Genomic DNA, 15,363 nt, shown 5'->3' with positions numbered 1-15,363 from the left:
AAATCTTGCATGAGATTATTTTGTCGTAGTTGTCCCCCCAACTTTTCTGTACTCGTCAAAACTTCATCAAAATCTCCAATACAAACCCAAGGGTTCGGGGCCAAAAGAGCCAATGTTTTTAGTAGGCACCATGCCTCATGGCGTTTTGTGGCATCCGGATGGCCATAAAAGCCAGTGAATTTGAAGTCAACCTCCAATGTCCGATTATGTACTATGGCGTTTATATGTCGTTGACTATAGTTTTGAACTTCTACGACACAACCATCCTCCCAAAAAAGTGCAATCCTCCACTACGACCCACGCTCTCGACCACAAACATGTTTTCGAATCCCACTTTCATCCGAATCAACTCCATCTTATTTTTGCATAATTTGGTTTCCATTAGAAAAACCAAATTGGGCTTTTTTTCTCTCACCATACAGCGAAGTTCATGAACAGTTTGGAGGTTCCCAAGCCCCCGGCAGTTCCAACTTAAGGCAATCATTGCGGTCAGTGGGGCTGTTTTCCAGCCTCTGCCAATCCTGAACCAATATTTAATTCGTTTTCGCCACTACCTCGAACTAATAATAATTCCACATCTTCGCTTCCTATTTTTTTTTTCCTGTAGACCGTGTTCCCTAACTGATGTGAATCCTCCTCTCAGTGTTTTCTTTTTACTGCCATTTTTCCCGCCTGGGGTCCCCTCATGGATTTCTCAACATTTGCAAGGACTGGGCCTGAATATGGGCCCCCAAGACTACTAAAGATCAGCCCCTGTTGTGATAACGGCTCCCTTTCAATCCCCTGCCCAACCAGCCGCACTCCAGCTGGAGATTTCATTCCTTTTCCATTTGAACTTTCAGAGCACGCTCCCCCTTTAACTCCCCCGGGATTCATTCCATTTGTGGGTTGAATACGCCCCCCATCAAGGTTGGTTGACTACTGTTCAAAACGGCCTTTCATAATTCCTACGACTCCACCAATCACGTCATACTGGGATTCCATAGAGATATCATCATAATTCTATCCAAAATTTTTGTCGTCATCTTCGTCTTCGCCATCTGGGGTTACAGATTGTCGCCTTCCCCAAAATACCCCTCCCCCATGTTCTGCCCTTCTGGTTTCCTTATGCCTCCTTTTCCGGCCGTTATACCCCCCCTGTCAAGATGATCATCATAGTGTTTCCAATTTCCATCCTCCTGGTTCAGGTTGAGCAGACTTTGTATAATCTGAATGACCTACTTGCATATCATGGTGTTTTTCTGTTCGTCGGGATGGTGAGCTGGCTCTCATCCATAGGCCAAATTGAAGGATTTCCTGGTTTCTCATCATACTTCGCTTCAGACACCCTTCTGCTCCATGACAAAGTACCCCACAATGATAATAGAATTTAGGCATATGCTCATATTTGAAACCGATCAAAGTCGACTTCCCATCAAACTTTAGCACGCGTCCACGTGAGAGGGGTTTGTAGAGGTTGATCACGATCTTAACTCGTAAAAACTCCCCCCATCCGATTCCATCCTTATCAGTATCCACCTCTTCCACTGTCCTGATGGCAGGTTCGAGTTTGAAACCTACCTCGCGTCCCATACAAGCCAAGGGTAAGGTCGTCATCTGCACCCAAAAAGAAGCCTTGTCAAAAGTAAATTTCGAAGGTGAAGTGTGCCCATCGAAGTCTTCTACGAAGAATAGATTACTCTCGAAAACCCACGGTCGACCCTCCAAAACTTTTACCTTGTCTCTGGCCATTTCGAATTCAATGAGGAAAAAATTTTCACCCAAATTTTGAAGGTGAAAGTCCCCTTCAACCATCGTACGAGCGTAGCTTTGATTGTTTCCTTGCTTACAATCCTCTCTAATACCAATTTTCCCACAACACAGGATTGTCCGCACTAGACTGCCCCTTCCACATCAATCGCTTGAATCTCCACCTCATCACCTTCTTCATCTGCTAGGGAAAGGTTTGCCCAAAGATTGGACAGTTCGCCTGCCATAGTTCTTGTTAAAACACTCACTATACTCTCAATAATTACAAGAAAGAATTATGAGAAACTAATACTTCTCATCTATGTCGCGATCGCGAGTAGAGAGAAAAAGATAATACACAAGCAGATAGATCTGCCGCCGCCGAAATACCAGACTTCAAAAATTGAAATAACCAGATGTCCACAAATCTCCAATTTCTCCCTAATGGCCTCAACGGACAATAGGTAGCGCCACAACAAAAGCTACATCCCCATTGTCCCCATTAGTTTCTGCGAATTCAGAGCTGGGACATTCTTTTAATATATTCTTTAAATTAAGCAGTTAGTGGTGAAACAAATTGACATTTGTTACTTGCGAAAGAAATTTAAGTCATGAAAAAGTTATTTAAGCAAATTATTCCATCTAAAACAAAAGAATCGGCTGAGTTTAATTAATTTTAGAACAAAGATTATTTAAAAGGTTAATTACAAGTAGACATTTTTAAATGTAAAATAGTTCACATGCATGCATGAAAACATGTGTATATGGGATGTACCATGATTAGAAGAAAGAAAGAACAATATAGAAGGAAGACAGCAAAGGTGGTTAGAAATACCTGTTTCCCAAATACATCCCAGATAAATTAGCCACTTCTATTAGGGCTCTCTTCCACCCCTCCACCTTCCTTTCATCATCGTTGAACCTTTTTGCAAGTTCAGTGAAAGCTTGTCCAACCCTATTGGTTTGATGCCATACTTCCGAAGGATTTACGTCATAGAATAGTGGTAGAACTAGTATCTCGCTTGTTTTTCTGCACTCGAGGATCTTCATCAACTCGTCCAAGCACCATCGGGATGATGCGTAGTTTTTAGAGAGTACAATGATCGAAATCTTTAACTCTTCAATGGATTAGACAACTGCGGTGAAATTTCCTCTCTGCTTCGAAGTTTGTCATCCATGAAGGTGTTGATTCCTTTTCGAGATAAATCTGTGTATAGATGAGCAGTGAAAGTTTTACGAGTATCTTCACCTCTAAAACTCAAGAATACATCCCATTGAAATATGGAAGAGGAGAATGATGAAGAAGCTATGTGGAAGGCCATGGACGAAGTTGCAAGAGTACTAGTTAGTAGAGAAAATTGAGAGAGAATTGCAGAACCCCTAGCCATACCTCCCTAATTATGCAAGTTTGTCAAGATAATAATGCAGGTTCTCACATGCTCGCGACGCGTCAAATTAAAGAAAAATGAGAAACTTGTCGAAAACGGCAACAAGCTTATAAGGATGGACTTTGACTAGCTTTGTGGGAGTTTTCTGCAGCAAATGGCAAACCCACTACATTAAAGAGAAACAACTTGAACTTGTGCACATAACCACGTACAGTTCTACAATTCTCTCTCAATTTTCTCTACTAACTAGTACTCTTGCAACTTCGTCCATGGCCTTCAACAAAGCTTCTTCGCCATTCCCTTCTTCCATATTTCAATTGGATGTATTCTTGAGTTTTAGAGGCGAAGATACTCGTAAAACTTTCACTGCTCATCTACAAATAGATTTACGTCGAAAAGGAATCCACACCTTCATGGATGACAAACTTCGAAGCGGAGAGGAAATTTCACCGGCACTTGTCAAAGCCATTAAAGAGTCAAAGATTTCGATCATTGTACTCTCTAAAAACTACACATCATCCCGATGGTGCTTATAAGAGCTGATGAAGATCCTCGAGTGCAGAAAGACAAGGGAGATACTAGTTCTACCACTGTTCTATGACGTAAATTCTTTGGAACTACGGCGTCAAACCAATAGGGTTGGAGAAGTATTCACTGAACTTGCAAACAAGTTCAACGATGATGAAATGAAGGTGGAGGGGTGGAAGAGAGCCCTAAAAGAAGTGGCCAATTTATCTAGGATGTTTTTGGGAAACGGGTATTTCTAACCACCTTTGCTGTCTTCCTTCTATATTGTTCTTTTTTTCTTCTATTTATGGTACATCCCATATACACATGTTTTCATGCATGCATGTGAAGTATTTTACATTTAAAAATGTCTACTTGTAATTAACCTTTTAAATAATCCTTGTTCTAAAATTAATTAAACTCGGCCGATTCTTTTGTTTTCGATGGGGTAATTTGCTTAAATAACTTTTTGATGACTTAAAAAAAATAAATGGAAAATGAACTTTCCGTTTGTTGCGCACATATCAGGGTTGTTTGTCAAACTCCTCCCCACCCCTAAATACTATTCACTTCCTTTTTTCAAAAAAATCAATATTAAAACTTTTTTATTTTTATATGAAATTATTTATTTTTTACTACTATTCAAATAAAAAAATCACTACAAAACAAAATTTTCTACTTTTGAATACCATTTTTTCACTTTTCTATACCAATTATTATTATTTTACAAAAATTATGAACAGTGCTATGGTGCATAACAAACTCACTTATAGTTATGTATCACTAACTTTTCTTTCTAGTCGTACTTTTTTAATACATAATTTCCCTTCTTTTTATCTGAAGGTAACTCATTAGTTAGTATGTTTTGTTATCTTCTCGTATCAGTAGAAATGAACCAGAATTTATTGATGAAATCATCGAACGGGAGAATTCAAAATTAGTTAATAATGCATACTTTCAAGTTGCCCAATATCCAATTGGAATAAAGTCTCGTGTACAAGGATATGAAGTCGCTTTTAGATATAGAGAATAATGACAGCACATGCATGACAGGGATCTTCGAAACTAGCGAGATTGGTAAGGCAACTCTTGCAAAGCCATCTACAACTCGATTGCTTCTCATTTTGATGATAGTTGTTTCCTTGAAAAGATTAGAGAAACTTCCAACGAAAAGGGCCTGAACCATTTGCAAATTAAACTTATTTCTAAAATCCGAGGAGGTTCAAGTCAAATGGTTGACAATGTTGATCAAGGAATTACTTTGATAAGACAAAGGCTTCGCTTAATAAGGATACTTCTAGTTCTTGATGATGTGGATCATTCAAACCAATTAGAAAAGATAGTTGGAAAAGACAATTGGTTTGGTTTAAGAAGTGGAATCATCATAACAACAAGAGATAAACATTTACTAACTAAACATCAAGTTTTAACCTACGAGGTGAAGGAATTGGGTTACTTCAAAGCTCTTAAGCTCTTTAGTTGGCATGCCTTTAATAGAGATAGACCTGATGATGATTCTGTGAAAGTCACAAACGATGCAGTGTGTTATGCTAGAGGATTGCCACTAGCTTTGCAAGTGCTAGGCTCGAGTCTAAAAGGTAAAGATATCTTTTATTGGAAAAGTAAATTGGACAAGTACAAAATAATTCCTCACGTTGATATTCAAAAAAGACTTCGAATAAGTTTTGATGGATTAGATGAAAATGCAAAGAATATTTTCCTTGACATCGCATGTTTCTTCAAAGGAGAGAATGTAGAATATGTCACAAAAATACTAGATAGTTGTGGTTTTCACTCATATAGTGGCATCAAAGAGCTAAAAGATAAATGTCTCATAACTGAGTTTTTGGATAAATCATTGGTGATGCATGACTTGCTGCAAGAAATGGGTAGAGAAATTGTTCAACATGAATCGCCGGAAGAACCTGGCAAGCACAGTAGATTATGGTTTCATGAAGATGTTCGTCATGTTCTAGAAGAAAATATGATAAGAATTATGTTAAAAATCCCTTTAAAATTTACATTTGTTTCTTTTTCGTGAGTTAAGTTAATAGGAAAATATATATTTTACAAAATAACAATATTGCTTCAGGTTAGATGGTTATCTGACTTCAAGGGTTGAATATTCATGTAAAAATTGTGATGTTCACAATAGAAGGAGAACATGTAAGGTTAATCCCACCTTGAGAAATTCTAATTAAAAATTATACTGAACTTTATAAAAAGTTTAAATATAATTCTTGGAATTTTGTTTTTTTTTTTTTTTGGGTTAAAAACACATTTCTCAAAACAAACTACCAAAAAAAAAAAATACAAAAAAAACAAAAAAAAAAAAACATTTTACAAAAATTTAAATACAAAACTTTTAGGGAATGTCCTACAGCTTCATAATCGAAAATTTTGCAAATGCATACTTCTTGCTATTTAAAGTGAGAAGGTTGGTCTTAACAATACATACATACAACCTTTGTCAATTTTTACAATTTTTATTAGTATCTTGCCTTTTCTTTTATGAACAAGTAAGGGTAATATGTAAATAAAAATATAACATAAACATTCATTTTGAGAATGTGATCATCAGTCACTTTAAGGCATTCCAAATTGCTCATTTTGAATGAGTGGATATACAGGATAACATAATAGCAGAGGGTGGACAAGATGAAGAACATCCTCATGATCAAGTTGCAATTATTGTTGGAGTCTACAATGATGGTAATGAAATCTATTGTCCCCATGGAGATTACCATAAAACTTGCTATGGATCATTGCGCTACGATCAAGTATGGTTGCATTCCTATGTTCTTCCAGAAGATGTTAAGCTAAAGAGAGGAGATAATCTTCAAATTTGCTTAAGTATTTTCCAGTATCATACAGGTTTGAATTTTATATCTGTGAAACATTCAACGTCAGTGTTCTTTAGAAGTTGCAGATTCCATTTGGTACGAAAGCATGAAGAAAAAGTGATAGATTTAATCCAACCTTCAAATAGATGCCGTGATGATGATGATGAATGATGATGGCAACTTGGAATCCAAATTTTACCCACAACAAAAGCGACATTCTTCAACACCTGGCACTTAGAATTCGTATGAAGAGAATAATGTAATTAAGGTGTGGATTTACTTATCTCTTTTTCAAATCCGATTTTGTTACCCCTTTGAAATTACTATTGCTTTATTTTTTAGGGTCTTGTTCGTGCTTTTATATACAGTTTTCTGCTTTACGATTTTGGTGGCATAAATTCATCAACAATGAAAACTAATAAATTCTTGACCTGCTTGGCATATTGAAGGAGTTCCTTTTGCTTTGGCTTTTGTGTGTTTTGCAGGACTTGGACAGTTTGGCAGGCAACTCACATGTTGCAACTTCTACTTCATATGTCACGTTAGTGATTTTACTCTCCATAGACTCTCTTTATAATTCTTTTATTTTTTGTTTATGTTTTTGTTTTTTGTGCAAGTATTATGCTCTTTTGGCACTTCTTAATCATGGCCATGCTCTTTTATAAGATCGGACTTAACCCGATATGCAATTTGGCTAATTGTTGAGAAAGGAAATTATTTTCTTTCTTCAAGGTCTAGTTAGATTTTCTTCACAAATTTGTTTTTTGTTTTTTTTTTGTGTTTCTTTCTATTTTTGTTTTTTTTTTTAAAAAAAAAAAAAGCTAAGCAACAACTACAAAGAGAAAAAATAAAAAAATAAAAAAAAATTAGCTTGATATAGTGACACAATATAATAAATGGAGAAAGGATCATATTATCTATATGTCAATTAACCAATGAATGAGTTCCACAACCATTTATATTTTTTACAGAAAAGCACAATCATCATTCTTAGTAGGATACAAGTAGGCCTCCTAAAATTACTCCAATTACTGAGCCAAGAAAGACTCTATTTTTTCATTCCTCAATTGAAGGAATGTAAGCGAAATGAGAATTTAAGGCCATTACCTTCTTCTTCTTTTTTCGTTTATCATGGTTTTTCTATCATCTTCTCAAATGAGCATTTATACTCTGAAATGAATTTTTCTACTTTATATGAGACCTTATTGTTGTGTTCATCTCCACATAAATAATCAATGTACTTATCCCTACGACTTAAGAATTTTGCAAGGACATGTTTAAGGTTGTGGAAGTGGGTGCTACTTGCAATCGATTTTGTGAAATCTCTAAGTGCATTAATAAAAGATTAACCAAATCAAATTCCTTTAAACTAACCAACATTTTTCTATTTCTTTGGTGGCAGAGTTTTGATTATTGTTGCTAGGGACCTTTCCTTGGTTTTGGATCTCAGTTGATATTTTTTCCAGCCCCAGTATTATTTTCAAGTGATTGGGCAATATGTGAAGATTAAATAGAAAGTAATCCTCTTTCAATTTCTACATGTGTAAACCTTGGTTTTTATGTTCTTTCTTTCATTCCCTCATGTTTTCTTAATTCAGTTACCCTTTTGGCTAAAACTCTGTGGTTCTTGGTAAAGATCTTGAAGAGGAATCTTCAATAGCTGAACATATCCCATTACTGTTTTAGGTGTGTAGTGCTGTTGTCTAAACAATTGACAAATCTGGCCGTTTTCGTCTTGGGAGAACATAAAGGGCTATGACTGCTGTGACAATTGACAAAACTGCACGAAATCGTTAACAGTCACTAAAGAATGCAGGAAGATCACCCACATATCATGTTTCTCACCTGATAGATTTTCCATGTCCTCTTCACATTCGTATAGTAGTTTCTCCCATGTTAGTATATATAGTATTGGAGTATCTTGGAATCAAGTGGATGCCCTTTTACATATTAAAAAAGAACCACGGTTTATTATTTTTTTATATGTTATTTTTAGGACACGTGGCAAATTTTAGGAGTGACATGTGAGAGATTAACGAGGTGTCGATTTTGTATTTTCCCATAGGTGAGGTACTAGATTTGACTCTTTTGGAAACCTACAGGGGAAAAAAAATAAAAAAGTACAAACCGAGGTACTAAAAAAATACTTAACCCTAGTTTTTATAGTATGGATGCATTGCTAGAGATGATGCAGAACCTGCACCAGACGACAATACCCATTACCCACCTGCCCGGCCCAAGTAGCTGTTGCAGGCCCAGAAGCCCACAATTGGGGCTAAACGGATTAGGCCTAAGCCAAGGGCCTCAATTACATAAAGAACACTAGGAATATTTACAGTGAAGAGGATAACCTCCTCCAGGGATAGAGTCAAAAAGTTTTATGAGCAAGAGCCAAAGTTTTGTAACATATGTTACAAACATTATTTTTTTAAGCAGTTGGTTTACAAATTCTTCAAAAAAATTTACCGTTAGACATTAAAGCTTGTTCGTTATTTTTATGACAAAAAACTAAATCAATTTAATTGGTTTTGGCGGTTTTTACCATTAGTCATTAACAAGTTTTTATTATAGTTTGACCATTTGATTATTAACAAATGTTTTAAGGTTTTTTGATGTTATGACTGTTTGGTCCGTAATTGCCTTTAGTAAACTATTGAGAAATATAGAGGGACACTAGCTTTCTCATATTCCAAGCACCCTTACCTTCATCAAAACAGCCAAATAGAACGGAAATCGGATGGAATAGTGGTGTTGCTGAACCACATAAGAATCTGATGATGATTGCTATCCCAATCAATGAGGTGAGTAAGGAAAGCTTCATCAATTTAAGTAGCGCCTTTAAGGGCTCTTTGGCATCCCCTGTCACATAAAAGAAAAGCTTGCCACCTTTAAGAAAACTACACATAGATTGGGACCGGGATCTAGAGATTTGTGTCATCTAGAGATTTCAAATGCAAAATGAAAGTGTAATTTGTGCCATCTAGAGTGTAATTTGTGCCATCCAATATAGCCTGAACATGATAAAGAATCATGTTTTGTGCCATATGAAATCAGGACAAAAAGATAAGTAGAAAACACCTTGCCAACCCTTGCAACAACGGTCAAAGTCAATATTTAACCATCTAATAAATTTAGCACTTAATATATTTTTCATTTATAACAAATCAAACAAAGTAAGCATTTGATATAAACAAAAATCCTAATGAGTCAAAATAAACTTGTCACATGAAATTATTCTCAAATTAAAAAGCATCCCCAAATTTAATCATTAATCTATGAAGAACAATTGATAAAAATACTAGGCTTCACCCCTAGCCTTAGCTAGAGGCTTAGATACTCATAATATTAAAATACTTAACAATGTATAAATAGAAAGACATAGAAAAGAAATAACCTGAATATTAATAATAAATCCCTAAATACTCAACTATAGTCCCATGAAGACCTCTGCTTTGTTATTTTCTTTTCTTTTATGCAGCATGGCCTCTTCTCTCAGGCAAGGCCGGCGTTGTGGCTCTTCTCCTTTTCAAAATAATAAGAATCCTTTTGTAGGGGATTTGTAGTTGGTCTTGACCTTTTGTGTCGCATGCGGTGTCCAATTTCTTCTATTTTCTTATTTTATTGCGGGCCCCATGTTAGCTTTTCTCCTTCTAACTCTTCTTTCTTCGTCTTTGTTTTGCTAGTTCCCACCTACGCATGGCTTTACAAATTCATGGGAAAAGTCTCCTTCGGCTTTTCTTTTCTTTTCTTTTCTTTTATTCCTTTGTTTCTTTTCCTAGAAAGGCAATAACTTGCATTATAATATCATTTTGAGCTCACATTTAATAATAAAATATTATTCCACAATTAAATATAAAATGCAAGAATTAATATAAAATAAGGTAGTATAAAGCTTATTTTAATAGACACTTTAATTTAAGCTCTTATACTCCCCCCCCCCCCCCCCCCACACAGCTTATTGCTAGTCTCTAGCAATTCAAAACAAAGCATAAGAACAAGGACTCAAGGAAAGAAAAAGTCAAAATACTAACAATTACCAAAGAAATTTCCCGTGCCTTGAAAACTCAGTGTGATTGAAAATTTTAGCCAATGCAAACACTCTCTTAGTGTTCAAATAAACATGAAATAAATTTCTATTGGAAAGTATGTTTTGATTCAAGCCTTACCAGTGTTAACACTCAACAATTAAAATCACTCAGAAATAGGTGTAACACTCTCAAGAATATGTGAGTGGAATAATGTAAGCAAAAGGTAAATATCTCACATATAAATCATATGAAAAATGCTTAATCAAGAAAGAACAAGTAGAGTCATGAAAGGATTTACACCACATTCATTGATTAGTCATGAACATGTCTGAACCATACACTCCTCAAGATCAAAGAAGGACTTTTATTGGGACATAACATAGGGTTAAAGAAAAGGGAAATAAATAACAAAAAAGTGATGGTAAAAGTGAGAAGTATTTCAAGATAAATGGGACTTTGCCTTCTTTTGTATGTTCAATTAATTTATCTCTCCAATTTTCTTTCAATAAAGTACGTATATTTCTTTTCCGTACTATACCTTCCACCCTTGAACATCAACCTTTTTTTTTTAATTCTTCTTCTCTTTCAATCTTTTCTGTTGATCATTTTTTTAAAAAAAAAATTTCTTCATCTTGTTTTGAATCACTAATCCACCACACCGAAATAATTTGATTAAATTCATCCTTGAAACACTTGAGAAAGGGTTTAAGAAAGAAAGGAAAATTATATGGCTCAATGGGGTGACTAGTGATTGTGTATCAAACGAAGAATGTTGAGGCTCAAAATAAAGATAAATAGCTTAATCTCATCTCTCAAGGATTTGCATAGTTCTTCTATATTCATGACTTCAAAAGATTCAAGTGTGGCATAAAATACATGATTTTTGCATTCGGCCAAATAGAAGAGTAATGAGACTAACATAATGAATTTATTTCTGTGCTTCCAAATGACATATGATCTCACAAAAATTTACCCTCTACAAAGAATGATTGGCTCAAAACTCACAAGGGTTAGAAATCTCCACATTTGTTATCCTCAAGATATTCTAAGTCACTTATGTCCTTAACAAAGAGTCATGTTTATGTGGCCATGTGCATGTGCAATAAATTGACCATGAAGGCAATGACATTTTTTAGCAGAAGTAGCGTAATGAACTTAAAACACAAAACTCATGCTAAAGAAGCAAAACCTTTTTTTTTTTTTTTTGTTTTTTTGTGAAAATATAAAATAAACAAAACAACACAAAAACAACCACAAACATCAAGCATCAAGCTCCTCTCCCTAAAACTTACATTGTCCCTATTGTAACAAAATAAAGCAAATAAGTAAAGATTAAGGAGACACTACAAAAATTATAATTAGGTAGTAAATTAATTATACAATATGTATTAAAAAAAATTAGGTAGTAAATTAATTTTAATTGGTATGAAAAATTAATTGGTTAACAAAATTAGATAACAATATTAATTGGTACCTATGTTAAGTAACAAAATTTAATTGGTATATGTCGTCATATAGTAAGAGATATATTCAAACCCATTAAAATTTTATTTAACTTGTTAATGCTCTTGTCTCTTATATGCAATGCTTTCACTATATATGGTTATTATATATACATATATGTGCTTTATATTCTTTAATTTAGGGCTATTAATTAATAGTAGGTAACAAAATATACATGGTTATTAATTAATAATAAAAATTATGCAATGCTTTTATTCTATATATATATATATGTGTGTGTGTGTGTGCGTGCGCTTAATTTGTATTCTTTAATTTATTTGGAAATAATTAATATTAGGTAACAAAATATATATGGTTATTAATTAATAATAAAAATTATGCAATGTTTTAATTATATGATGACTTTCTTGACGTGTTCTTGAGATGCCACATGTGACACGTCAATAATTTATTGACGTGTCTACTGTAGACATGTCAAGAAACGTCATCGAAAAGGCGCCAGACCAGCTGGAACGCTTTTTCTTTTTTTTTTTCTGTCATTTTCCCTCCTCTTTTTCTTTCTCCTCCAGCGTGCGCCCACAACCTTCCTTTTCAAATAAGTGTCATTTTTTTCTTCTTTTTCTTTTCTTCTTCTCTATGAGATCTCTTCCTTATTTTCATTTCTTTCTCCTTCTCGTTTCAACGAATTTCTTCTCCCAAATTCCTTCTTTCTGCTTGTCTTTCGGTTCTCACTTATATATATATATATATATATATATTCTTTCTTTTTTTCTTCTTCTTCTTCTCACGCCCACCTCCCTTGTTTGTAGCCTAAACAAAATAAAAGAAAAGAAGAGAAGGAACCTACGAGAGAAGAGGGGAAAAGGTGAAGAAGAAAGAGAAATGGAGAGAGAAGGGAAGGGGTCTGAATATTTGGGGATTTTAATGTATAAATGCTTGAATTTGAGTTATTCTATATCCATTAGTCTCTTATATAGAAGTTTTTTTTTTTTGGTTAAATTTGCTAACCCACTTTTAGATTTGTTCTTCCACATTATTTGGGGGTTTGAAGTATTTTAGGAATTTCTACCGGATGTTTAGAGATCGGAGTACTTGTGTAGTGAATCCATGATGAGATTTTGGGAATTTTCCTTCAATAGTTAGATATATATAGGTGTTCAACATTTGTAGGGATTTATGTGGGTTTTAAGTTGCAACTGGATTTTTGATGATAAATTAAACATGAAGTAAATTTAATTGAAAAAAGAAACTTTCGGAAATTTTTTTTGAAAATTTTTTTTTTTTAAACTTTAGTGACGCGCCACTTTTTGACACGTCAAAAATTCTTTTTGACGTACCACTTTTTTGACACATCAATAAATTATTGATGTGGCGAAACTGCCACGTCAAGAAAGAATTTTTAACGTGCCAATTTCTGACACGTCAGTAATTTTTGACGTGTCAAAATTGGCACGTCAAAAAATTAGAATTTTTGACACCTGCCTTATTTACCTCTGACACACGTCAATACTAACACGTCAAAAAAGGTTTTTGACATGTCAGAAACTATTGGTCAACAAAAACCATTTTTTTTTTTTTGTGTAGTGAGAGTACTTTGAAGTGATGAAACAAATTGACACTTGTTACCAGCGAAAGAAATTTAGAAAAGAAAAAAAGAAACAAAAACAAAGATAACCTAAACTATGACACAAAAACTAACACTAATTGATTGCAGATCTTAACATGTATGATTCTCTATTTCATCTTTTTCTTGTCTGCAATCTTCCAACACATCATGCTTTTATAGTCTTTCGCAACATCAAATGACTTACCCTCGTGGAAAGTATCAAGTTCGGATGGGTTTACCACAACAAAGTCATTCTTCGATATTAAATGTGCATACTTGTGTGCCATCAGCAAGGGTTTTAATTTAACCTTCGGGACATTCTCACTTGACGGCAAAAGGCTGAGCTCATAAGGTGGTAATTCAATTATAGGCTTCCATACATTTACCTCTAATCCATGTGTAGAGTCCTCACAAAAAATAAAATCACAAGAGTTAGTCAAGCAGGATTCTACAATGTGACCATAAATTAAGCACTCAATATATTTTCGAATCATAACAAATTAAACAAAGTAAGCATTTGATATAAACAAAAATCATAATGACTCAAAATAAACTTGTCACATGAAATTATTCTCAAATTAAAAAGCATCCTCAAAATGTATAAATAAAAAAACGTAGAAAAGAAATAACTTGAATATTAAGAATAAATCCCTAAATACTCAACAATAGTCGCATGAAGCTCTCTGCTTTGTTATTTTCTTTTCTTTTATGCCGTATGGGCTCTTCTCCCAACCAAGACGGGTGTTGTGGCTCTTCTCCCCTTTTCAAAATAATAAGAATCCTTTTATAGAGGATTTGTAGTCGGTCTTGACCTTCTGTGTGGCATGTGGTGTCCAATTTCTTCTGGCCAAATGGACTATTTAATCCATTTGCAAAATAAACTTCTTTCTAAGATCCTAGGTGACATAAGTCTACAATCTTTATCAAGGAATTACTTTGATACAATCTAGGCTTTGTTGTTTGAGGGTACTTCTAGTTCTTGATGATGTGGATCAATTACTCCAATTTGAAAAATTAGCTGGAAAAGGTAATTTGTTTGGGTTAGGAAGTAAAATTATCATAACAACAAGAGATAAAGATTTACTTAGTGCACACAGAGTTGATTTAGTATACCAGGTGAATAAGTTGGATCACAATGAACCACTTCAACTCTTCAGTCGAAATGCCTTTAAAAGTGGTAAACCTAATGGTGATTTTATGGAACTCACTGAACATGTAATAGGTTATGCAAGGGGCCTTCCACTGGCATTAGTATTGCTGAGTTCGGATCTATCTAGTAAAAGCTTGCATGAATGGAAAAGTGCATTGGAAAGGTATAAAAGCATTCCAAATAAAAAATATTCATGAGATACTTAGAATAAGTTATGATGGGTTCGGATCTATCTAGTTATGCAAGGGGCCTTCCACTGGCTTTAGTACATGTAATAGGTTATGCAAGGTGCCTTCCACTGGCTTTAGTACATGTAATAGGTTATGCAAGGGGCCTTCCACTGGCTTTAGTATTCCTGGGTTTGGATCTATCTAGTAAAAGCTTGCATTAATGGAAAAGTGCATTGGAGAGGTATAAAAGCATTCATAATAAAAAAAAATTCACGATATACTTAGAATAAGTTATGATGGGTTGGAGGATATTGTGAAAGATATTTTCCTTGACATTGCATTCAAAGGAGAAAAAGTAGGTAATGCAAGGAAAATACTAGACAAGGGTGATTTCTTTTCAGATTATAGTATAAAAGTGCCTGTGGATAAGTCTCTCATATCTATTGATGAGTTTGAGAGATTAACTATGCATGACTTGC

Source organism: Corylus avellana, chromosome 7 (genome assembly GCF_965113065.1).
Source record: "Corylus avellana chromosome 7, dhCorAvel1.hap1.2, whole genome shotgun sequence".
Taxonomy (NCBI): Eukaryota; Viridiplantae; Streptophyta; class Magnoliopsida; order Fagales; family Betulaceae; genus Corylus; species Corylus avellana.
Note: the sequence above shows the minus strand (reverse complement) of the source record.